The sequence below is a fragment of the Echinops telfairi genome, unplaced genomic scaffold, assembly GCF_000313985.2.
Source record: "Echinops telfairi isolate 266 unplaced genomic scaffold, ASM31398v2 ScPeMD7_7458;HRSCAF=8496, whole genome shotgun sequence".
NCBI lineage: Eukaryota > Metazoa > Chordata > Mammalia > Afrosoricida > Tenrecidae > Echinops > Echinops telfairi.
In genome coordinates, this window is record NW_022111358.1 from 1998115 (window position 1) to 2023724 (window position 25610).

The window sequence follows — 25610 nt, forward strand, 5'->3', positions numbered from 1 at the left end:
GGAGAGCCCGGGCGAGCGGGGGGCTGCCTTGGGCGTGTGACGGGGTCGGGGGCGGTGGGAACCCCTGCGGTTCGTCGTGGAGGGGAGGGGAGGCGCGGCGACATGCTGCCATTGGATTCCCCTCCCGGCGGCGGGCACGCTTTGGAGTGCGGGTTTTGGGGGGCGCCGGGGGGGCGCGCTACGTTCTACTCTCCTCCCGGTGCCGGGGAGGCCCAGCGATGCCTCCTCCTGCCGCCCTTTCTTCCCGAGTTTCCAGCACCCGAAGCCTCCGGGTTCGCGTGGAGCGCGTGACTCCGGGCGGCCTTTCCCGCGCCCGTGCCTCGGTTTACCCGTTGGTCCCTGGCTGGCCCGGCGGCGCTCGCGCGCGCAGCGTCCTCGCGAACGGAGGGGCCTTCCGCCGGAGAACAAAAGTTCTCTCGGGCGCTGTGCGGTAGCCGTATTTGGGTGGACGCCCCGAGCTGCCCGGGCACATTTGGTTTCCTCGGAAATGTTGACCTGTTCACGCATCGGAAGCGGGGCTTTTTGATTGACGGACACACGGAGCCCGGGATATTTTTCGTGCGTGGATGAATACTTGATGTACAGGAAGTTCCTCGCCAGTGTGCGGCTCCTTTGCCCCGACTGGTTCCTTAGGGATTTTTCCAGAACTTTGTCGAATGGCCATTGGGTCCGTCTAACCTAGCCCAGCCCATGGCACTTTATCTTTTTCCACCTTAGCCCTCTCCCCAGCGGCCTTTCACATAAATCCACATACCGCATTTTGGACCTAGGTACTTGTTATTTCCACATCCCTTGAACTGCACCGTTTCTCAAATGCAAAAGGTAGTTTTCTGTAGATCGTTTCTAATGCTCTTTTTTTGAGGTTGGTGGTGGTGTGTGGTTGAGTGAGACATGGTTGAAATCAAGTGCCTTTATCCTTGAGAAATTTTTTTTCAATTAAAGCATTTATTTTTAAAGATGTAGGGCCCTTGTTGAAAGAGCTCCCGACCTAGTCTCCTTGTATCACTGGAAATTAGAATTCAAGGATTGAAAAATTAGGGGGAAAACGCCAGCCACTAGAACTCACATTTAGGAGACATTTGCACTGAATTTCTTCTTGTGAGTCCATATATTGCTATTACTATTGAACAAGGTTCACATTGGGAGAAGGGAGGGAAATAAGATGGGGATGTACAGCTCAAGGTCAAATTTGTCTTTATTTCAGTGTTTAAAATTCAAACAAATGTAGATGTGCTTGCAATGGAAGTCCCCGCGGGGTGGCCCCCCCTAACCCCTCTCTTGGGAGGAAACATGAAATTACATTTGAATCCTTTTTTTGTTCTGTAGGAATTTAGGATCTGTGTAGACTTGGTGTGATAACTAAAAAGGATGTGGTTTTTTAATTTGAACTTATTTTAAAAACATCTAGAAATTCAAGACTGTAGCTTCAAACAAATGACAGTTTAGGCAATAATTACATTGTGGGGTTGGGTTCAGAGGGTTTTTGAGCAAGGTGTTTATTGGTTCTTCAACCTAGAAACTATTGCTGAAACACTTGGTTTCCCTTTCAGAATATAAATCAAACTTACTGCCACTAAGTCCTTTCTGATGGCATATAAGGTTTTTGAGGCACAGATAAGATAGCCTTATTGTCTACTGGAGTGGTCAGTGGGATTGAACTACTGACTTTGCATTTACCAAACCCACCACCATCAAGTTGATTCTGACTTAAAGTGACCCTGTGCTTATAGACTTGAGAGATTGTATATCTTTGTGGGAGCAGCTGGACATGTTCAGCAGAGGGCCTAGTCAGAATCGGAAGGGTGGCATGGAACTAAACTACAAGGTGGGGAACAGAAGAGTCCATGGAAAGGATGAAGAAGAGGAAGACTGCCCCCAGGAATAAAGCCTCTCCCTCTGAACATTAGGTGAACCCATGACTGCCTCACCTTCCTAGAAGCAGATTGCTAGGTCTGCCTTTCAGAGTAAACCTCTGGGTGGGTTGAGTGCACAACTATTTTTGCTACCTAGGGACTCCTGCAGATGTATACTCAAAAGCTAAAACTCACTGCCATCGACTCGATATCGACTCACAGCAACCCTGTAGGACCGGGTAGAACTAATTGCCCCTTTGGGTTTCCCAGACCGAAGCCTTGTCTTCCTCCTGCAGAGCTCCTGCTGACCTTGTTCTTAGCAGCCCAACACTTAACCGCGGTCTCACCAGGGATTCCTTTATTGAGTGCAATACCGATTTAATTTTATTTATGATGACAAAAAGTCCCATAGTTTCTGGTCACCAAACACATTTACTACTAGGTTTGGGGGTGGTAGAAAGGTGAAGGTGCACTTGAGTGATTTATTTTTTTTTTGAATACTTGGATATAAAAGTTGATTTTTTTTCAAACAATCATCCTCACTTTTCTCTTGGTTGCATTTCCTCCCCCCCATCCTTCCACTTATGGATGTTTATTAGGAAAATTAATGTATTACCAAAAGTAGTATCAGTACAAAGCCCACAGCAATATTTGTACTTAGCTAGCAACCAAGTATCTGGTCCTCAACCTCACATCCATGTGATCCTTTGGCCTCTGCCATTATGGATCAGGAAGCACATCCGTTGCTCTCATAGTCCCACAGCCTCAGTGCTGCTCCTCTCGTGTCCCAGAGTCTCCAAGTCAGTCTGGTGCTTCCAGTCTATGCCTCTGCCACTTGAGGCCGAGATCTGCAATGTACACTTTCTCGCTCTGCCCCTGCTTCAAAGATGGCTCATCCTTATAGCTGGGGGTGGGGGTGGGGGTGGGGGTGCGTTCCCATTCCCTTGTTGCATTTTGCATGCTCTGTTGAACCTAATGACCCTAGAGGAAGAGCTAGGTAGTATGCAAGTTGGTGTCCAACGTGGTTCACTCACCTTGAAGATTAAATCTAGCTTCCCATCATCACTTTTATATAAATGAGTAGTCTAGGGAATACTTTAAAGGCTTGGCAATTGCTTTATGTTAAGGTTATAACCAAGAAAGCTGAATTCCAAACCCACTGCCACTGAATTGATTCTGACTCACTGCAACCCTAGGTAGGGTTTCAGCGGCTGTAAGTGTGTATTGGAGCAAACAACCCCGTCTTTCTCCTGTGGAGGGACTGGTGACCCTCCATCTTGAGGTTAGCAGTCTAGTGTTTACCCCAGCATCTCTTCACTCCAAGAGTGAGCATTTTCTCAATGGCAACAGAGACTGAGTAGATTTTGGAGGGGTTGAGTAAACTGCATTTGGGCTTTTGTGGGTTACCAGATGGCTTTGTTTTCTCACTTTCTCCTCTGAAGATGAGCTCCATAGGAGGTGAGGGAAAGTTCTGATGCATGAACGTATCACCTCCAGGAATGCATCTCTCTCTCGAATAACTAGTTAGGAACTGCGACTCTTTAATACAGTTCCTCATGTTGTGGTGACCCCAACCATAAAATCATCTTCGTTGCTACTTCATAACTGTAATTTTGCTACTGTTATGAATAGGGTGACCCCTGTGAAAGGGTCATTCGCGACCCACAGGTTGAGAACTGCTGTCCTGATAAATGCCTTGTTCAGGAAAAATAGATAATAATAAGTTAACTTAGTAATGTGTTTAAAAACATTAAGAACATATATTAAGTATTAAGAGTAAATATTAAGAATAAAAATACCAAATCTTTGACTGTAGGCCAGTAAGAATTTTTAAGTTGCTCTTTCAGTAAGTGGACCAATTTCCCTACTTAATTCAGTACACAGGATTGGGGAATGAAATTTAAAAAAATCCTTCTGACAGGTCCCTTTTAGTCTAAGTATAAAATCAGGTGTTCTTTTGTGTATACTTTATAGACTTTTGCACAGTGTTGTGCATATTTCATGCTATTTTGCTTAGAAAAAGGAATAAAATGGAGTCACTACAATTGGTGGTATTGGGTAGATTCTTAATATTAGGAGCATTCTTTGACACCTTTTCACCGAAAACTTCAGACAAGTATTAAACAGAAAATTTTGGTTCCAGTAAGTGCTTCAAGCACACACATTAAAAGTTTATACAAATAATTTCATTTAGAATGAGGGGCAGTGCGGAGTGAGGACCCAAAGCCCATCTGTAGACAACTGGACATCCCCTTACAGAAAGGTCACGGGGAGAGACGAGCCATTCAGGGTGCAGTGTAGCAACAATGAATCACAACTTTCCTCTAGTTCCTAAATGCTTCGCCCCCCTCATCATGATCCCAATTCTACCTTATCAGGCTAGACCAGAGGGTGGATGTACACTGGTACAGATAGGAACAGGAAACGGAATTCAGGACAGATGATCCCTTAAGGACTGGTGGTGAGAGTGGCGATACTGGGAGGGTAGAGGGAAGGTGGGGGAGGAAGGGGGAAGGGCAACAGAAAAGTGGGTAGAGATGTTAGACAGTGTAAGACATGACAAAATTTACAAATTATCAAGGGCCCAAGAGGGAGGGTAGAGCAGGGAGGGAGGGGGAAAATGAGCTGATACCAAGGGCTCAAGTAGAAAGCATATGTTTTGAGAGTGGTGATGGCAACATATGTACAAATATGCTTGACACAATGGATGGATTATGATAAGAATTGTATGAACACCCAATAAAATGATTTTAAAAGGTATACAAAGTGGCTTTTCATAATTCTTTTAATAGCTTGGTCAAAGGAATATAAAATATTTTTAAATTCTATCACTTTAATTTGGCATTGTGCGTCAAGTTTTAGTCCAATGAGTTAATGTATCTAACTTTACAGATGAGTTTTAAAAACTTTGAGGAGATGATCTGAAATCATGACTTTGTAAGATTTTGCAGGATTTTTTTTACCTTCTATTTCAGGAAGCAGTGTATTCAAACAATGACAAGTGTAAGTATAGGTTAAAGGTCTTAAAATTATGTAATGCTATATTTTAATAGTGCTTCAGAAACATTGTGACTGTCTACAACATTGAAGTAGATAAGGGTGTTAGGACTCCTTTTATGGCTCAGGAAAGTGAATTTGAGAAAATTTAGTAATTTTAAACCCCCCCCCCCTTTCTGATCTCATGGCTAGTTGGCTAGTAAATGGCAAAGCCAGAACTTACATGACTTCTGACCTTTAGACCAACGCTCTTTCTCCTTAGCTGCTCAAAGCAGACCTATGTGTACATGGTGCCCTCTGGGGATTATGGGAGTTTCTTTAGCACTGGTTTCAGATGAGTAATAATGAAGGGTGTGGGAAATGAAAAGATAACGGGATTCAGTCCCTCCCATGTCAGGTTTCTAAAGCAAAATCCTCCCTTTAGGGTCGTTGAGACTAACTACAGCCCTTAGTTACCCTTCAGGTCTGTAACTGAACCCACCTCAATGCTTAAAAAACAATTGAGCCACCTGAGAGGCAGCATTTATTCAACCTCAAAGTTGAGAAGTTTAGAAAGGAAGACTAGAGAAGCACAACTGGGAGGAAGTGGAGTGAATGGCATAGTCCACTGCAGGAACTGCAAAGGATGAGTTGAAGCAAAATGTGTGAATTATTGAATGTAACACTGATGGTCGACTCTCTAACCGTTACTTTACAACTAACCCACTCCCAGTTATAGTGAATGGAGTTAGAATGAAGGCTTTACGGAATGGCAGAATGTGTTCAGATAGAGGACTTACCCTATTAAAAATCTGTGCTTTTATTAAAATGTACTGGGCTGGTTAATACCATGTGTTTTTGTAAAGCACTTTTCCATCGTAAGGTCTTTCCCCCATTTTAGCTAATGTAAGGGTTAAGTTAATGAACTTTTTAGGAGGGGAAAGATGGGTACAGGATTCTCAAATGTTACTCTAAATAGTAACCTAGCTGGTTATCAAACAAAATATTAAAGTGTAATGAACAGCAACCAGAAAATTATTTTACTGTTTTTGAAGAGGACAGATACCATAAGCCAAGTTTTTCAGCACGTTTTTGTGGTAAAATTAGGTGCCTTGGCTGATATTCAGGTCAGCTTATACTTGAGTATATATGGTACCGATTTGATGTAGTTGGTTAAATATTGATAGAGGCAGACCTAGTTAGGGACAACCCATAGTATTTGTTTTAAAAACTTGAGGCATATGCAGTGGTTCGGAATAACAAATGGGTGGGGTGCTGCTTTGTGCTGTGTGCTTTTACTACTGTATTAAAGATGTATTAGTGTATCTGGAAGTTTTTCTTAAGTGTTTTTCATGGATAGAAAGGTACACTGTATACTGCACACTATACAAACATTTGGCGAACCTGGACACTGCCATTACCTCACAAGTTTAACATAAAGACAGATTTGTATTCTGGTTGACTATATCCAAGTTGACAAATAGGGTTGTATACGGAACTTTTGTGTTTGAGCTCATAAACTAAATAGCCAAGCTGGTCATGTTTCTAGGGATGATTTCAGAAGCACATTTAAATGTACTAAATTATAGTTAACAACTACCCTAGTCATAATAAAAGTCATAGTAATTTATTACCCAAACTAGGACACTGAAAGAAAGGAGTGCTGATGAATAATTAAGTTGGGAGAGCAGGTACACATGGAAATTATCCAAGGTGGCAAATTGCCCTCTGGTTATCCTATTTAAGGTAATTTGTTATTGCTAAGGATACTTGTTTAGATTATGTGAAAGTTCCATAAACTGGTCTACTCCACTGAGATGGATAGCTTTGCTCTTAAGTCTCTAGAACAGTGGTGCTCAACCTTCATGACACCGCTACCCTTTCATACAGCTCCCCTATACCCCCCACCATACATACCCCCCACCATAACATTATTTTCGTTACTACTTCATAACTGTAATTTTGCTACTGCTATGAATCTTCATGTAAATATCTGATATGCAGTATGTATTTTCATTGTTTTAAATTGAATTAAATATAGCATAGTGATTATTCACAAAAACTGTAATTATTGTGAAATATTTATTTCTAATTACAAATAAATGAAATTTTGTCTTGAAGTATAGCATGGTGTAGCATGGGTAACAGCCTTTATAACAACAGGAAACTACATTGCTAAATTTTGCGACAGTATGTGTAAAAAGCCAACATCAGTGCAAAGATTGAGATGGCTTCTTTCTCACCAGATCAGCATATCTGCATGTGGGCGGACCTGCCTGGAGACAGCAGGAGACAGCTGTGTTCCTAAGACCATCGGAAATATGTTTTCCTATGGTCACAGGCGACCCCTGTGGAAGGGGTGTTTGACAACCCCCCGCCCCCAAAGAGGTCGTGACTCCCAGGTTGAGAACTGCTGCTATAGAAGATTTTCTTTCTCAAGTGAAGCATTTGGCAGACAAAATTCAGGAGAGTAAAAGATTCCCCCTCCATCCCAAAAGGATAAGACTGTTGCTGAAAATAGAACTTGCCAGCATTCTAGTTAGCAAATCTGTACTACTGGTATTGTCAAAGCCAAGTATGTTGATTTTGTTAATGTGTAGCCACTTTGAGCTAGTTCTGCGTTAAAAATGTAGTACGCTTGGCATTGACAACAGTGTCCTAAATTCAAGGTTTTTTTCCCTCTGGTCTAATCTTAAAAATCTCACTCACACTTTATGATCATTTTTTTTACAACACTGAGTTCTGCCAAACATCTGACCCTGATCCTTGTTTAAAGTTTTTCTGAAATTTAATCTTGAATACACCATTGTAGTAGCTAGGAAGATAAATCTGCCATTGGTAGGCTTAATTTGTGATCAGGTTGGGATTTTATGTAGCTGAAACAATGTCAAATATACTTACATTTTTTCTTTACCCAAAATTCAGAGATGATACTGCATACTAAGAATTAACATCAATATTTCATACTTTTTTCAGATGTGTTCTGATGGATAATTTTGGACAAATAACCTCTTTAAACTTTAGGTTCCTCATCTATAGAATATGAGGTTAATGATACCTGCTTTACCTATTAATTTGCAAGATGGTTAAGATAGTGAGGGCTACCTGGAACCAAAAAAAAATCATATCATTGTGAATGAGGGGCAGCGCGGAGTGGAGACCCAAAGCCTATCTGTAGACAATTGGACATCCCCTTACAGAAGGGTCACAGGGAAGAGACGTGCCAGTCAGGGTGCAGTATTAACACTGATGAAACATACAACTTCCCTTTAGTTCTTTAATGCCCCCCACCCCCCAATCATGACCCCAGTTTTACCTTACAAATTCGGCTAGACCAGAGTGTGTACACTGGTACAGATAAGAGCTGGAAACACAGGGAATCCAGGACAGCTAAACTCGGGACCAATATTGAGTGTAGCAATGATACCAGGAGGGTAAGGGGGAGGAAGGTGGGGGGAGAAAGGGGAAGCAGATCACAATGATCTACATGTAACCCTTCTCTGGGGACGGACAACAGAAAAGTGGGTGAAGGGAGACGTCAGTGCAAGACATGAAAAAATAATTTATAAATTATCAAGTGTTCGTGAGGGAAGGAAAAATGAGCTGATACTAAGGGCTCAAGTGGAAAGAAAATGTTTTTAAAATGATGATAGCAACAAATGTAGAAATGTGCTTGACACAATAGATGTATGTATGGATTGTGATAAGAGTTGTATGAACCCCCAATAATGTGATTTAAAGACAAAAGATAGGGCTTTTGCAACCTGTCCAAAGTAATGCTTATAAGGTAGTACTTTACTGTGGAGATTTTTATTGGGTGAAATAAAAGGTCAGATAAATGTCTTTGCTACTGATGTACTTGTTTCATACTAGGAGCAGATAACCAATCCTTCTGAATTATTCTTAGCAAGTGTACACTCAAGGGCTTAGCTCTACTAAGGAACATTATATAAGTAAACATTCTCCACAAAATTCTTTATTTTAGTATGTCTGGAGATTTTCATTGAAACATGACCACGTTGCTTATTCTCAAGGGATATAGTTTATATTTCTATCATGTGCTTGTATGCAATTTTTTAATATTGAAGATTAATATTCAGGAGAATATACCTGCCTCGTAAGAAAATACGGCATATCTTGATTTTTGGATTTTATAGTGTGAATTTATTAAATATTTTCAGGTTCTTAATTGCCATTAAGCTGATTCTGAGTCACTGCAAGCAGTCTCAAATTAAGAAATTAATAATATTGAGCAGGTTCACTGATCAGATAAGAGATCTCTGATCAGGTGTAACCTCAGAGTCTCTGGCCTTTAATCACCCTCTAAACCTGGAATTGAATTCACTTGTGACTCAGTTTTTAGCCAAACATTAAACAGGTCTATAAGATGAACAGCAGTAAAATCTAGGGAGGTGCATACGCTTTAGAACAGCTAACCATTGGAGATTAAAAGATAGCATTTACTCAAGGACAAAGTTCAGAAGGCAGAAAAGGGATAGTAGAGGAGGATGGGAGATTAGAAGGGGGTGGGTAAGATGAGTGATGCTGTATCAGAGAATGCAAGAAAAAAAACAAATGCTATGATGTATGACCAATTTGTGAAGTATGATTTCTGTAAACTTTTAAAGATTTAGTGTAAACTTTGGGCAGTGCGTGAGCTCTGATTAATAGAAAGCTGTCATTGAATGCCACCAGTCCCTGATGGTTGGCCTAGGAATGTTGTGGTAACCCTTACTGTGTTGTAGAAATGCTACGTGCTGTTAGGTAATTAGGACTTCGTGGTATCAATTAATTGTATCACAATGAAATTCTCAAAATCAATTGTATACATTTTGGCCAGAAAACATCATGTTAATTATGATTTTGCTTATAAAAATCTCTAAAGATCATCACTTGTATGAGGTATTTTTCCTGTGCAAAGTGGTGGCCCTTTCTCCCACTAGCTCGTAGCATGAAGAAACAATGAGAGTTTGCACTCCTTCTAGCTCAGGGAGGACCCCCCCCCCCCAGTGTGTCGGTAGTTTTCAATGACGGATTTGACTGAGTGTACACTTGATGATAATGGTCAGATTTTGGCGGTTTTAGTTCACCTGGAAGTGCTCTGAAGGAAATGATGCCTGGTGACCTACTTTTTAAACCATTCACTGAAAACCCTGTGGAGCAGTTTTACTCTGACACACAGTAACTGTCACTACATGGGTGTCTGAGCAGACAGCTTCATCTTTATCCCAGCACCAGCTGGTGAGTTTGAACCCCCGGGGCTCCTATGTGGTCTTTGTAAAAGTATTTTGATGAGGGTTTCTTGACTGTTCAAGATGTAGAGGAAAAAGCAACTAAATCTGAGTTGATAGTATTATCCTTATATTGTACCAATAGAAGTGTTGCTTCTAGTCATTTATTTCTGGGTGTTCTTCAAAACATTTTTTTTTTTTTTAATGCTTTGAATTTTACCACAAAAGCCAAGTTAGGCTTTGATCCCCTTCATACTTAAGTACTTTGGGTCATTTACCTCCTCTTTCTTTATGCATTGGCTTCCTCTGGAGCATTACTCTTTTTGATTCTTCTACAGCCAAACACATTTGGCTGCCGGAGGGAATAGGCTTTTAAATTCTAGAAGAGAAATCTTTTTATGAGAGTGGTTCCCCTGTTGCCCATAAATATTGAGACGGATGAAAGAGATACTTTTTGTAGTCAAAAATGTAGCGTCTAGGTAATAAAGATTGTCTTGGATATTGACCCGGCAGAAGTTAGGTTGCTTCAGGGTTGTAAAGTTCATTAGAAGGCAAAATACCGTATTTTCCGTCTTTTCTAGGGAAAGTATGAGTTATTTTAGAGTGAGGGAGAGGCTCTTTTGTTTAGGTTGGTATTTGAAGAAACTGCACAATAAACAAAACTTTCAAAGTTTTGTGAAAAGCTATTTGTATTCAAACAATGTTAAAAAGGAGTTCCACATTCGACCAGTATATGTTGTCAGCACTGTACTCTGAAATGTTCTAGGCTCATGGGGTTTGTCAAGAAACAAAATAAATGAAAGAGCTCCTCTTCACAGAGTGTACATTCTTGTGAATGCCTAGATGCTTTTAGGATTATTCTGTTAGTGTGTGTAATAGGTAGTTTGGATTAGTCAACAGCAACAATGATAGATGCTATATGAAAGGCATTGTAGCAGGTGCATTACTTGGTGCTCAACAAGAGAAAAATGAGGCTTACTGTTTCTGTAATCTTAGAAACCCACTCGGGGCAGGTCTGCCCTGTCCTATTGGGTTGTAATAAGTCAATATTAACTTGATGACAGTGAGTGTGATTTGGTATAGTAGGTGCAGAACCTGGTGGCTCTGTGTTTAAGCACTTGGCTGCGAATGCAAGGTTGGCAGCTTGAAGCCTCCAACTGCTTTGTTTGGCGCTCAGATATGAATGTGTGCTTCTGGAAGTTTTGTAGTTAGGAAACCTACAGGGCCGTCATATTCTGATCATTGCTCTGTCGGAACCAACTGGATGAAACGGATTTTTCAATGACTTAGACCAGGGACTACGTCCTGACTCCATATTAAGATGGTAGAAAACTTAGATGGATTTAATGTCTACATTGACTACAGATGTGTAAAGAGATATGAACAAATCGGAAAACCTGAACAATAAATAATTTTTATTGAATGATAGTAAAACCCTACAATAACAATACTGTCTAATATTTTTATGTAGACCCAGTCTCAACCTTCAAAAGTTGGGTCATTTTACAGATGGATATTAAGTACTTTAGAGAAAGTAACAACAAATGGGTAACATTACTGGGATTCAACCAAGTCTTTCATCAAAAGCCTCTTCTCATTTCCTACTGAGTATGCCCTATAAATGTGTATCTAGTTTAAACCTCTACAACTCTTATTCCTGTTCCTTACATTTTTTTTCACATTACATCGTGAAAATTACTACCCATAGGTTTTATGTTTTTTTTTTCAAACCAAAAGCCTTCAATTTTTTTTTTTTTAGATTTCTGAGGAAAAAAAAAAAAAAAAAACGGAATAAATCAGATTTGCCAATAAAAGATCATTTGATCAGATGGGGACAAAAGTCCTAATGCAACACAACATGATTTGAGACTGGGAAAATGCGGTCATGCGTGCCATCCCTCGGGGCTCCTTACACAGACCCAGCTTGGTTCTTCTCCAATGTCTTCTCTTGGAGTTGTATCTGATTTTATTACCGGTTTTCATTCGAATCCATTGGGGAATGGGCCGATGCTGTTTCTGTTTCTTGGCCAGGAATCTCTTGATCCTAAAAGTCTTATGAGACGACATGGTGAAGTCGGAGCAACACCACGCTCAGGATGGCAGAGACACTGAGAGCTACCCATAGGTTTTAAGAAATCGCCCAGCTAAATTTCTGAAGCTGGATCACTCTCAGATCTTACTTAGCAAACTTCACCTGCTCCATCCAAAATTTTTCTGGTATCCTTTTTCTGTTTCTTAGATTTTCTATTTTTTTTAGTGGTTGCTTTGACCAGTCTTTTGGCTTAATTTCCCTCAAATTATTAATTAATGAGTGACTTATCTTTCAAGTATGAAGACAACAGAAAAGGTAGTAAGTAGTCGTTGAGTATAAAGCCCTGGACCAGGAGGCATTAATTTTGGGGCGGGGTTCCTTTGGGTGTGCCACTTATGGGCGTGCCACTTAGTTCTTTAGGGGCCTGTTTTCTTTGTGTAATAAATTGCTTTTCTGAGAGCTTTTATTTTAGGAATTTACAGGTTGAAATATTTTGAGTATATACTGGCAGAATGAATGGAGGACTGTAACTCAGTTGTGACTTTAGTACACAACTTGTGAGTTCTACTCTAGTCAACTAACTGGGCTGCTAGTCCATTCTTCAAATTTGCATTCATACTTGTATTTGAACGGAATGAACTATAAGTCTCTAATTTTTTGCCTTGGGGTGGGAGATAGAAGATGAGGCCTTGCTTATACTTAGAAAAGCCTCAGGGCTTTTAGGGAACATCAGGATTGTTGACATGAATTTTCTCTCTCGAGGTTGATTTTGCTTTTTATATTACTTAAATTGATTTAGGACCTCTGGTAAATAGTGGGATATACATCTAAAAAGTGAGCAGTTTGGCTCTACCAACTCCTTGGCAGGACAAAGCTGAAACCAGCTGGTCAAGATTTACAGCCTCCTAGTTCTACAGTGATGTGCGCCAGAAACTACTTGATGAACATGAGAAAGTCATTTCACCTGCTTACTCTTCCTAGGTCTGCTGTCGCGTCTCCCCCTTCAGAATAATGGATTCCATTTTTGCAGATCTAAACATTTTTTTTAGATGCAGTAGGAAGAAAGCCCTGGTTGCACAGTGGTTAGCACTAAGCCGACTTAACAGATTGGCAGGTTTCCGTAGTGTACAGTTACCCGGGCTGGACCTGTGCAACATAGGGGCCCCGAGTACTTTGACCATAAAAGATAATTTGATTTTAATTGTCATACAGATGGAAAGAGCTATTTTTTCCCCATAAGATAATTGATCCTATTCCCCACCCATACCCCAGGCAGGGTTGGAAATGAAGGACTTTTGTAAACCTTTTTGTTTTAAAAAAAATAAATCTGTAAAATTGGTAAAAAAAAAAAAAAAGATAATTGATCCTGGTATACTTCAAGTTAGTAAAAAATGCAGCTGTAAGTAAATGGTTTTATTTGATAATGTCATAATAGTATGCTTCTTTAACTGTAACCAGTAGACTCCCATTCATCAATGTGGAAATTTTCTTAATGTTCTGTTTTTGTTTAAAAAACTGTCCTCCCCTTTGTGAGATTCTTTGTTTCCAGCTTTGAAAATGAGATCGCTTTTTATCTATTCCCCAATAATGCTAGCTTTTTCCCACGATCATTTAACATTTTCAGATGTTCTTCAGTGTAATCAATGGATAAAGAAATTAAACAATGTTGAAGACAAGAGAAACCACAGGGAACTGTAGTAAGGGTTTGATAAACTAATAGAGTGTTTCAGTAGGTGACTTGTTTGGGGATGGAGTTTGGGAAGTTGGGGAAATGGCAGTAGGACACAAGTTATTGTTAAATGTGTTTTTCCTCTTAACAATTAAGTGTATACCATTAGCTGTCATTTCTTATACTACTGTAACTTGGGTCCCCCCCCTTACCTCTCATTTTGGTAATAGTATTGTTTCCTAATTTTCTTTCCTCTAGTTTTAAAGTCTAAAATATTTTTAAGGTATTAGTAGTATTCTCTTTAGTAGTATATTTCTAATACATGTTATTGAAGATGAATAGAATATTTGGTTGACCTTGATTTGCGAGATCCTCAGGTGGTCTTTATATACTAGCAAGTAAATTTGTTTCACTGGCTATTTTATGACTTTACGATTCTTTACATCACCCGTTTTTTTTCTTCCTTAACCTAGGATTTTAAAATTAAAACCTGAAACTGATTGACTACTAGATACTTGGGAAGTTCAGCTGAGTTCTTTGTGTAATAGGCTTTACGAAGTTGGTGAGAAAATTCTATTCTCTTTCAACTCTTATTTCTCAACTTTTAAAGCCTCAGGTGTGCTTCTGGGTAAGCATTGTACTACTAATTACAAAGTCAGTAGTTAAAACCTACCATTTGCTCCTTGGTAGAAAGATGAGACTTTCTGTTAACATAAAAGATTTACAGCCTCAGAAACCCCCAGGAGCAGTCCTGCTCTGTACTGAAGGGCTGCTTTGAGTCAGAATTGACTCATGGCAGTGAATTTGGGGTGTTGTTTTTTTTTTAAGGGAGTTGGAATTGATTCTATGGCGGTGGGTGTTTGGTTGCGTGTGTGTGTTTACTTTTTAGTAGGAACACAATCCTTATCAAAGACAATAACTGGTTAAATTGTATCAAAATCAATCGGGGCAATGTGGATAATTTTCAGCTGATGTGATTCTTTGATATAAACTGAAAACCCACTACATTGAGTCTATTTCAACTCAGATCCTAATAGAGTCCTTGAGGCTGTAATTTTTTTTAAAATTTAAATCATTTTTAAAAATCTTTATTGGGGCCTGATAGAACTCTTATCACAATCCATACATACATCAATTGTCTAAAGCACATTTGTACATTCTTTGCTGAGGCTGTAATCTTTATGAGCACAGATAGCAGCAACTTATTTCCACAGAGCTAGCTGTTGGTGGGCTTGAACTGCCAATCTTTTATTTAGTCTAGCGCTAACTAGAGTCATTCAACAGACCCAACAATCATTCTAAAACCATCAAGTCAACAGAGACCCTGTAGGACAGGGTAGAACTGTCTCTGGGTTTCCAGGACTGTAACTCTTTACAGGAGTAGAAAGCTGTCTTTGCCCCTGTGGAGTGGCTAGTGATTTCAAACTGCTGATCATGTGGTTAGCTGCCCAACTTAGAACTACTACACCACCAGGGCTTCTTAAGAGAGTCCCTAGGGATTTTCTTTGGTACAGTCTGTATTTTTGTAATACGAAAATTATATATACTCAGGAAAGTATTTTTTAAAATATTTCAGAAGACAGCTGCTTACGACCCAATGTTCTCTGTACAAATTTTTATGATTTCATTGTTTGTGTCTTTACATCTGACTTAAATTTTTTTTTTTTTTACATCTGACTTAATTTTGTGAATGTTTTTTATTGGCTTTATAACTATCCAGTAACAAACTATTTTGAGATTGGGCTAGTAGCTGTAACACTGTATGAAGTACTTATATGTTTACACACATAATAGCTTTCTGTAATTTAAGATTTATTGAGCAAAGTCAGTGAACATTAAGCTTTTAAACAATATTTTTATTGGCCTAATTTACTCATTCCAATATATCCCTTCCCTTCCCATACAGTTCTGTTCAACCCACTGGGTAGGGCTATACAGTCAGCACTATTAACTCCCTCCCTCCCCTTCTCACTTTCCGTACCCTTTGGGAATATTACTCCTGTCAGTGTCTCTGAGGGGTCATTTATCTTGACTACCATCAACCAAACAAAAACATTAAGTTTTGGACATGTGTTTTCCAATTGTTTTCTGGAAGGATTTTATCAGTTTATGCAACTTTTGGTGTTCATGTATAATTTTTATACTAAAAAGGGTGTATTCTAAGATTACAAACTTGTGGAATACATTTTGCCCTACTTTTTCGATATTTTTCTTAATTACAGAAGGTAAAGTTCAATGTGAGAAAGAAAAAAGTACAGCCATATCAATACTGAATGCTGCTCATTGCTGCCAGACATAAATTGTTTTAATGGCATTTTTCAGAACTGGTTTTGGAGTACAAGTACATAAAAACATTTCCTTATTTATGGACTACCGTATTCCATCACTGCAAGATACGTCATTTTCTATAACACTAATAAACTGCTACACAATTCTACCATGACACCTTTGATATGGTTAACGTGTAGAAAAAAGAATTCCTAGACCAGCTACTCTATACATCTATAAGTCATTCTTTCATAGAAACAACATTGTTTAAAAAAAAGACATTGGGAGACCCAAAGTCCATTTGTAGGCCACTGGAGATCCCCTTGCAGAGGGGTCTCTGGGAGGAGACGAGCCAGTCAGGGAGTGATGTAGCAACAATGAAAAATACAACTTTCCTCTGGTTCCTCCCCGCCCCCACTATCATGATCCAAATTCTACCTTGCAAGTCTGGCTAGACCAGAGGATGTACACTTGTACAGATAGGAACTGGAAACACAGGGAATCCAGGGCGGATGATCCCTTCAGGACCAGTGGTGTGAGCAGCGATACTGGGAGGGTAGAGGGGGAGAGGGTTGGAAAGAGGGAACCGATTACAAGGAATTATATGTGACCTCCTCCCTGGGGGATGGAGAACAGAAAAGTGGGTGAAGGTAGACATCAGACAGGGCAAGATATGACAAAAATTTATAAATTATCAAGGGCTCATGAGGGAGGGGGGAGTGGGCAGGGACGGGAAAATGAGGACCTAATGCCGGGGGGCTTAAGTGGAGAGGAAGGAAATGTTTTGAGAATGACGAATGAATGTACAAATGCGCTTTACACAATTGATGTGTGTATAGATTGTGATAAGAGTTGTATGAGCCCCTAATAAAACAATTTAAAAAAATGCATCCTCATGGATTCTTTTTTTTTTTTTCATGGTAGCATTGCTCACCTCATCCCCGCTTGGTGGTCCACGTGGAGGGAGAGAGAGAAACTTTAATGCTTCCCAAGCTTTTATCCTCCCCTCATGGATTCTTGCTTGCTTTTATTTATGTAGTTTTTAAGCCCTGGAAGAAGACAAGCAAAGGAAAGGTATTTAACGCCACATTCTTGTTTTATTCCAGGTAATTTACTGTGCAACCTCATTTTAATATTAGAGCCAAGTGGGAGGCTTTTTGTTGTTGTTATTGGTAAGGAAATAAGCTCAGAGAGGCTTCGTGACCTGCCTGAGCATGCAAATAAATAAATGTGATAATTTTGTCTGTTCAGCTGTTTTCACTGTCACATTGTTTTCCAAAGTAGGGTGTCATTTGGTCTGCCTAATAAATACTAGTAAGTAAGTATAATAAAAATACAATTGTCCCTTGGTATCCACTGGGCATTGGTTCTAGGACATATCCTCTCCCCCACACATCTGCTGATGAGTAAGTCTCATGAAATGGTGTCATACTTCCACATGACTTATACATGTCCAGTATACTTTAAATCATATCCAGATTACTTCTAATAACTAATGCAATATAGATGCCCCCTTTATGCTCCCTCTTAGCCTTTGAAAGATTGCTGTGATTGCTTTCACTCTTCTTGTGTTTTCAAAAACTGGGAAACTCAACAGAAACAATAAAAACAAAATCAAATAAGTTGGTTAAGGATAAAGTAATAATAAAAAGACAAAAATACAAGTCATGAGTAAGAAAGCAAATACCAACATCAACATTCAAAAGGCCAGTGAAGAAATTTCTGTTATGGAACAAGTAAGAGATTCTTGCACCCAGAACAAATTCAGGTCAGGTCTTTGGGGAGGTCAACTGGCCTGGCATGGAGTTCGAGCCAGCATTGTCAAGATTACGATGGTCTCTGCCTGACAGTAAGACTGTTTGAGACTCTTGGCTGTGGCTAAAAGGGGATCTGCCAGCAGCACCTCAGTCTTGACTAGTTTCTCTGCAGATGGGTTTTGGGCTCCCACTGTACTCCATAGTCTTCTACAAATTGGGTGTTCACAATTTTAACTCCAATACTTTTCCCTTCGCCATATTTGAATTTTGTAATTGTCATCTTTGGATCACACAAGCTGGTGTGGTTCAGTGTGGACTCTTCTCACTTAGTTGGCTGCTTGTTTTTGAGCACAATCCTTTAAGACCCCAGGCACTGTTCCGATTGATAGCAATTATAGCTTTGAATGATAAAATCTTAGTGTCCCCAAAGAACTCTTAATGTGATTTAGAAGCATATGTTCATTAGTGCAAATAGGCAATCTGTTACAAAGTGATGACATTATTTTAATATCATAACAGCAGAAGCAAGCTGTTAAATTACTTATACTCTACAATTGTCAAATTTAGCAAGGATTTAATGTTTACCAATATAGGTCGATTTAACCACTTGAGGGTTGCTTATAGTTAGCTTAATCTGATGAGCTGTATAAAAAAACCAAATGTTCCCTGGGGATTCTACTCAAATTTCTTCTCACTGATAATACTTGCCCTTAAAATTCTTCAAGTTAAACTCCTTTCCATACATTATGGTACAGAATTGAGGTCACTGTGATGGAGAAAAGATGAGAGAATCGAGAAAAAAATTGGTCCCTGCCAGAGGAACAAACAAATCTTAGTGGAAGTAAAAGTAGCTGCAACAAACAGTACTCAAACATGATGGTCGTTGCTGGTGCTCTTGTATTTGCCCTTTTAGATTGTGGCTGCTTTGATAGCCTTTTTTCGCAGTTTAATCAACTTAGTTCATGGCAGGTTCATGTGACTAACTTTGACCAATGAAGTGCAAATAAAAATGTGTCCCTGTGCAGAGGCAGTGAAAAGCTTTTTCCTGATTCCCTTTTTTCGCCTTGCTGCTTTGACCAGGGAAGCCTCAAGTATTGTGTATGGTGCAGCTAGAAAATAAGCTCATTTACGTGCATGAGAGAAATAAAGCTTTGTTGTGTCAAGTTTTGGTATTACCAAGATTTTGGCAATAATTTTATCTCAAGCACCCCCAGTAGGTCTATCCTGAAATTCAAAATTCCTGTTATAATTCAGAGTTATTATTGGTTATTGAGAATAGGTTTAAAACAGTGTTTACTATTTCTGGCTCTCGGGCTTGTGTTAAATAGAATATTTGAGTCTCCTGCCTTCTAAAATCTTAAAGGAGGCACAATTATTTAAAAATTGTGGGTCAGTTACTTTAAAGATGACTAACCCCCATTCAAGCTGCTGGTACAGTCACTGTTATCTTCACATGCCTCAGAATAGGGTCGTTAACACTCAGAGCCATTTTTCCTATGTGAACTTAATTCTCTTTTAGTTGCTCTTCCCAGTTCTTAATTTCTAAGCCAGATCTCTCCAGAACTAAGTATTGGGATTTTTAAGGGAGGCATTCTGTCATATTAAAGCCTCTGGCCAGCCTGTGCCCCCTGTTTTCTCTTTAGTCCTCAGTCTAGCTTTCATTCTAATCTGTGGCTGGCGTAATTCTGGGTTGTGTTTTCATTCATCTGGTAATCTGCCATACTCTTGACAGCTAGACGTGCCTTTGCTGCTATGCTTCCCTTCCCTTACACCCCTGAGACATTGTCCCCCAGTACGATGCAAGAGCCACTCTTCTTCACAAACAGTGATCCCAGCATCACTCCCTTTCGACAGTTTCTGTGGTTGTCATATGATGAGAAAATTGCTAAAATTTAGACGATTGGTGCCCTCAACAGTTAGAACTGCTAGACCAGGTTGACAGATCAACCCTTCCAGCTGCTGCAAGGGAGAAAGATGATGCTGTCCTTGACGCAGAAGTGGGGATCGCAGTGTGTCTTTGGTTTCTCTAGCTAGTTCACCTTTTGTTACCATAATTTTCTCTCTCACAAAACTGGGAAAATTAAGATTCTTTCTCCTCTTCATGCTGCTCTTTAATGGTACAGAAAGGCTTTTTTGTGTGATGGTGAATCTCTTAATGTATTGTTTTCAGGCTTTTTGTTTGTGAATTATATATGAAATAATAACCATCATGCGCTAAAAGAGTACTCAATGTGAGGGGATAATGACATTTTACTGAAAAGTGCGGATGTCACGGTCACCTCTAAATTAACAATGTATCTACTTGCACACCTGAAGAGTTGCTTTCCTTTAATAGACAAACCTTATAACTCCTGGTCGATCCATGTGTTAACAGTGGCACGGAGTTTTGTAGAGCTTTCTGGCTGTAATTTTTATAGAAGCAGATTGCCAGGCCTTTCCATGGTGTGCCAAGATGGTGCTTTCAGGTAAGCATTAGACTGCTAACCTTTATGTTAGTAGCCAGGGGCCATCTCTTCTAATAGAATATCCCTGTTGATCTCAGGTGGATAAAGACATCTTTATATGTTAGTGTAGTTGTATGCATGTACAGTATATTTTGATAAATTTCAAGTGACGTTCTAAATAGCAGAGACTTGGTAACAGTTAAGTCTTCTCGAGAGAAAATAATTACAGAAGTCCTCTGCTTTTTCCCTTGCCTTCTCCCGTGGTAGTTGGGAGTCACAGTGATTTGGGAAGCTCGCCTTCATGCAAGCAAGAAACAAGTCCGTTGGATTCCATTGCTTCTCATCTGCGTATGACAATCCCCTTCCCACTCATCTTGAAATATTCTGTCACGTCTGTGATCTGGATCACTGTGTCTTCACCAAGAAGGGCAGATTACAGAGCTTGAATTCGCTAATTACATCACTGTAGTCTTTTAAATAGTTTTTAAAGGAAAGCTAGATTTTTTCTTCAGCTGTCTAGTTCTAAATGAGCTCTAGTGGCTCGTGAGTGGGCATATAAATGTAAAGTCTGTTCTTTTTTAAGGCAACACTTTTCTGTCCTCTATTTTAGATTGCTTGAAAGAGCCTCCCTCCACCCTGTTTACATTAATATATATATATATTTATTTATTTGCCAGTCACTTTTTCATACAGAAGACCGTTTATAATGACAGATGATGATAGGATGCTGGTTCTGAGAATATCCCTAAATGACTCAACATTAGGAAATATCGTTGGTTCTACTTCAGTTATTTTGTGTACGTGATTCAAGATCAGACCACATAGTAGATTTTCACTTTTTGTAGATACCATAAAGGATCCCCGTTTTGCTAACAGCAAGATCCTAATTCAAACACTCAGCTGCTCTGCAGGAGACAGTGGCAGACTTCTATATGAAGGTTTCTAGCCTTAGAAACCCTGCGGGGCCGGTTCTACTCTGCCCTCTAAGGTGGCCACGAATCAAATTGACTGGACGATAACAACATAGATTCCATAGTTAATTAGAAATATTTTCTATGGAAAAATTAATCTATAACTTATCAAGGGTTCGTGAGGGAGGGCGGGCGGGCGGAGCAGGAAGGGGGAAGAAATGGGGAGCTGATACTGGCTCAAGTGGGAAGAGAATGTTTTGAAAATGATGATGGCGCCATAGGTGAAAATATGCTTGGACATTGGAGAAATGCATGGATTGTGATAGGAGATATAAGACCCCCCAATAAAAGTATTTAAAAAATATTTTCAGCCATATAGACACTTGGTTAAAGTGTGATAACACAGAAGCACCTGTACTCAGTTCCTTTTAATTCTGTATTTGATTAGCAGACCTCGGAATCCTTGGTGATGATTCTTGGTCTCAGTTGAGACGTCTTAAGGGAATATGTTTTCCAATAATTAAAATCAGCTGCAGAAATAAGAGCTGCTGAAACTTCTGCATCTTTCATTGTCATCCCCTCTCCCCCCTTATGTTCTTCAGTAGGTGAATAGTTAAAAACATTTATATATTGGAATACTCAGCATTAAAAAGGAACAAATTATTGATACATACAACACCCTAGCTGGAGGTCCAGAAAATTATGTTGAGTTAAAAAAACTTAAAATGGTCATACTGTATGAGTCTTATTTATAACCACTCCTGAAATAACATTAAAAAAGGACAGATGAGTGGTTGCACAGGGCTGGTGGGGAGAAGAAAGGTCAAGTAGATGTGGCTTGTAGGCTAGCTTGAGGAATCCTGTGGTGATGCTTTGAACCTTGACCATGTCAATATTCTGGTTGTGGTACTTAAGTACCACAAATTCTAAGATGTTATTTAAATGTGTTGAGTGTATCTTAGTTATAATAGACCACAAGTGGTATTTATTCTCTAAACAGTGCATGAGACCAGAAGTCAAAATACAGGGTGTCAGTTCTAGAGAGGAGGCTTGCTTTCTCCTTTTTAGCTTTGGGGGAAGATCCTTGTCTCCTTTAAATATCTATGAGCCTGAAGTCTCTTGAAAATCCCTGTATGTCTTGGCATCAGACTCCCCTTGGATCTGGGAGGTTCTTTCAAAGCACAGGGACCCTGAGTCCAAAGTACTCACACAATTACTGTATCATCTTTCTTGGAGTAGTCCAGCCTCTCTGCTTATCTCATTTTATTTCTTGTAAGATCAAACAAAAACAGGACGCAGGCTATAGCCCAGGGAAACTCTCCATACAATTGATAGATTGACCAATTCTGATCACATCATGAGGGATGATTGTATCGCAACACAACTGCCTAACTACTGAAAATATGGCCCAGGTAAGTTGACACATACTTTCTGGGGACACCATACAGTCCATGATAAGGGTGAAGGAAAGGCCTGGCAATCTGCCCCCAAATCACAGGCACTCTAGTCTACATTTTGATTGCTGTGAGTGGGGTTGCCGTGGGCCGGAGCCAACGTGGCATCTAATAACAATAGTATCATTGGGATAAATGGGGTAATGGATACTTGGGATCTCTCTGTGTTCAGTTTCCAGTCTGGAAGTTAGCATACATGTTGTAAAAACTAGCAAGCATTTTTTCTGTGTTGAGAGAAATAACGGGTATGGCCCTGCATGCTTTGGTGGGAAGTGAGGCACATTGCTCCTGTCAGCTAATAGTAAGCCAGCCTCCTCTGTTTTCCCAAAGACTGGCTCCAGTCTTCCTCTTTCCCGACTTTGGATATCTTTAGGAACTGTAGAATTTGACCTTGGGGTACCATGTAGCCTGTTTGATAAGTGGAGCCATTCCTCCTCTTAGATTTTACACTTTTTTTTCTTTGTAACAGACTAAAATAATACCAAAACCAGAAGCTTGTTTTCCAGGCTAAGTAAAAGATTAATGGAGATATTAATGTGGAGATGTTAGGGGTGTGGGAAAGCATTGGCATGGGCAGTAAGCTTTTGGGGGATAAGCATTTTAGCAGAGAGATTAACCAACCTCTGTATGGAAACAACTGTTTGCAGTAGAAATAAGCCCCCCACCCCACCCCCCTTTGCTTAATAGCAATATTTACTTTGGTCAGACTATCATAATAACACTCAGTTTTGTGCAGCTTTTCCCATCACCATGTATAATAGTGGAATTGTCAACACTATCTACCCATATTGTGATGGCTTGTTTCACTTAGCATTATGCCCTCCAGATCCATTCGTGTTATTTATATTTTGTGAACTCACTGTTTTTTTTGTCTTTAAAAAAATTTTTGTGTGTGTGAGTGAGTGAGGGAGACAGTGAGACAGTGAGTGAGGGAGTGAGACAGTGAGTGAGGGAGTGAGACAATGAGTGAGTGAGGGAGACAGTGAGACAGTGAGTGAGTGAGGGAGACAGTGAGTGAGTGAGTGAGGGAGACAGTGAGACAGTGAGTGAGAAGAGACAGTGAGGGAGTGAGACAGTGAGTGAGACAGTCGAACTCATTGTTCTTTCTTAGAAATAAACTGTATTTTAATGTATTAAGCTTGTGTCTCTTCTACGATCTTTGGCACTTAATTACTCTGCATGTAACAGAAACAAATTAAGGAATCTCCATACAAATGAATTCAAATAACTTCAAAACAGATTATAAGTTAAAATACAACCAGAGTCAGATTTCTGGGTTGGAATACACTGACTTTATGATCTTGAGCAGATTTTTAAATCTTTACCTATTTTAACTTCCCTCAAAAGGAGAACATTCCTGGTGCTTTAAAGGTCTATTGAGAAGATTAGCTGTATTAATATAAACAAAACATTTGGAACAATGCCTCACTTGTGTGTTTGATTTGTAAATGGGTTTATTGGATGAATGTAAATATTTCAAAGAACAAAACCAAGAACCAAAGCTGTATTAAAGTGAGAATGAAAAAGGTTTGACTCACACTGTTGCAAGATAGTCCAGTTAGAAATGGGGTGGTGTGTCCCAGAGCAAAACCAGTTGAAGAGGATGGCTGTCTTAATGATCACAAAGTGTATGGAGAATGGCTTTGTTTGATTACTAATGGTTATGTTGATTACTAATACTTCTTTTTTAAAAGGATGATTTTATTGGGGGCTTTTAACCATAATCATATATCCATCCATTCTGTCGGGCACATTTGTACATGTTTCCATCATCATTTTCAAAACATTTTCTTTCTACTTGAGGCCTTGGTATCAGCTCATCCCTCCCCCCTTTCCATGAACCCTTGATAATTATATATATATATATAAAATGTATGTATGTATGTACGTATGTATTTAATGTCTTGCACCAACCGCTGTCTCCCTTCACCCACTTCTGTTATCTATCTATCCCCCTGGAGGGGTTGGTTCTATGTAAATCATTGTGATCAATTGTGTGATCAATTGTGCCAATATTCTTAAGAATTTGTTTCAGAGTTTATGCAATCGGGGTATTTTCCAGTTAATTACCTATTGTTGTCAAACTATCAAAAGTCCTTCAAATACATATTTTACCAGATTTCATGTGCCATACTGCTGCCTGTGCAGCCGCAGCGGCAGATAGGCAGTTTACTCTATTTCAGATCATACCTGTAGCAAACAGATCTTTCACTCCTCGCCCTTGGGATCATGTTGATAAAGTACTTGCTGCAAAGACAGTTTCAGGAAATGGTAGTTGTGCTGAGGAACTCATGTGAATATGATGATTGACATTAATCCTCTACTCACTGCTAGAGTGGATTCTTAACAGCAACCTTGTGTGAGGATAGGACTGTCCCTATGAGTTTTTGAAACTAATTTTTAAATACTATTTTTATTAGTACTTAATTAGTATTTTATTAGTTTTAGTATACATATCCTACACATTCCAATAAATCAATTCATATACAATTCTGTTCAATTCTATTGGATGGAGTTTTACAATCAGCAAGGTTATCACCACCACCCCCGAAGACTGTAATTCTTTACCAGAGTAGAAAGGCCCATCGTTCTTGCAAGGGGCTGCCAGTGGTTTTCAGCTGCTGGCCTTTGGGGTAGCAGCCTGGTTTGTAACCACTGAGCCACCAGGGCTTTGACCCTCTACTCGGGGAGCCTTTACTGCGTTTTGAGTAAATCACAACTTTCACATAGCCTTGGGATGCATTACATGTGTGTTGCTTACCTTACAAGGATAAGAATGACAGTGCTACCAAGAGAATGTTTCTTTATGCACCCACTACTCACCAAAATGGTTAGGCTTCTAAAAAAACCAGGTCATTATTTGAGAATCAGTGTTATGTGAAAAGGGAGGTTGATGATGACTACATTATTAAGTAACTACTAAACTATATTATTATATAGCCAAACAACAGAATCATGACCCAGCTCAGTTGACATAAACCCTAAACTATCACAGCCAGAACTCAGTGCCATTGA

General features: G+C 39.6%; 1 protein-coding gene across 1 annotated transcript in view; it reads left to right on the top strand.

Moving 5' to 3' along the window:
- Positions 1 to 25610, top strand: part of YWHAE (tyrosine 3-monooxygenase/tryptophan 5-monooxygenase activation protein epsilon) — a 46107-nt gene that overhangs the window by 748 nt on the left and 19749 nt on the right. The gene's annotated exons all lie outside the window — the stretch shown is intronic.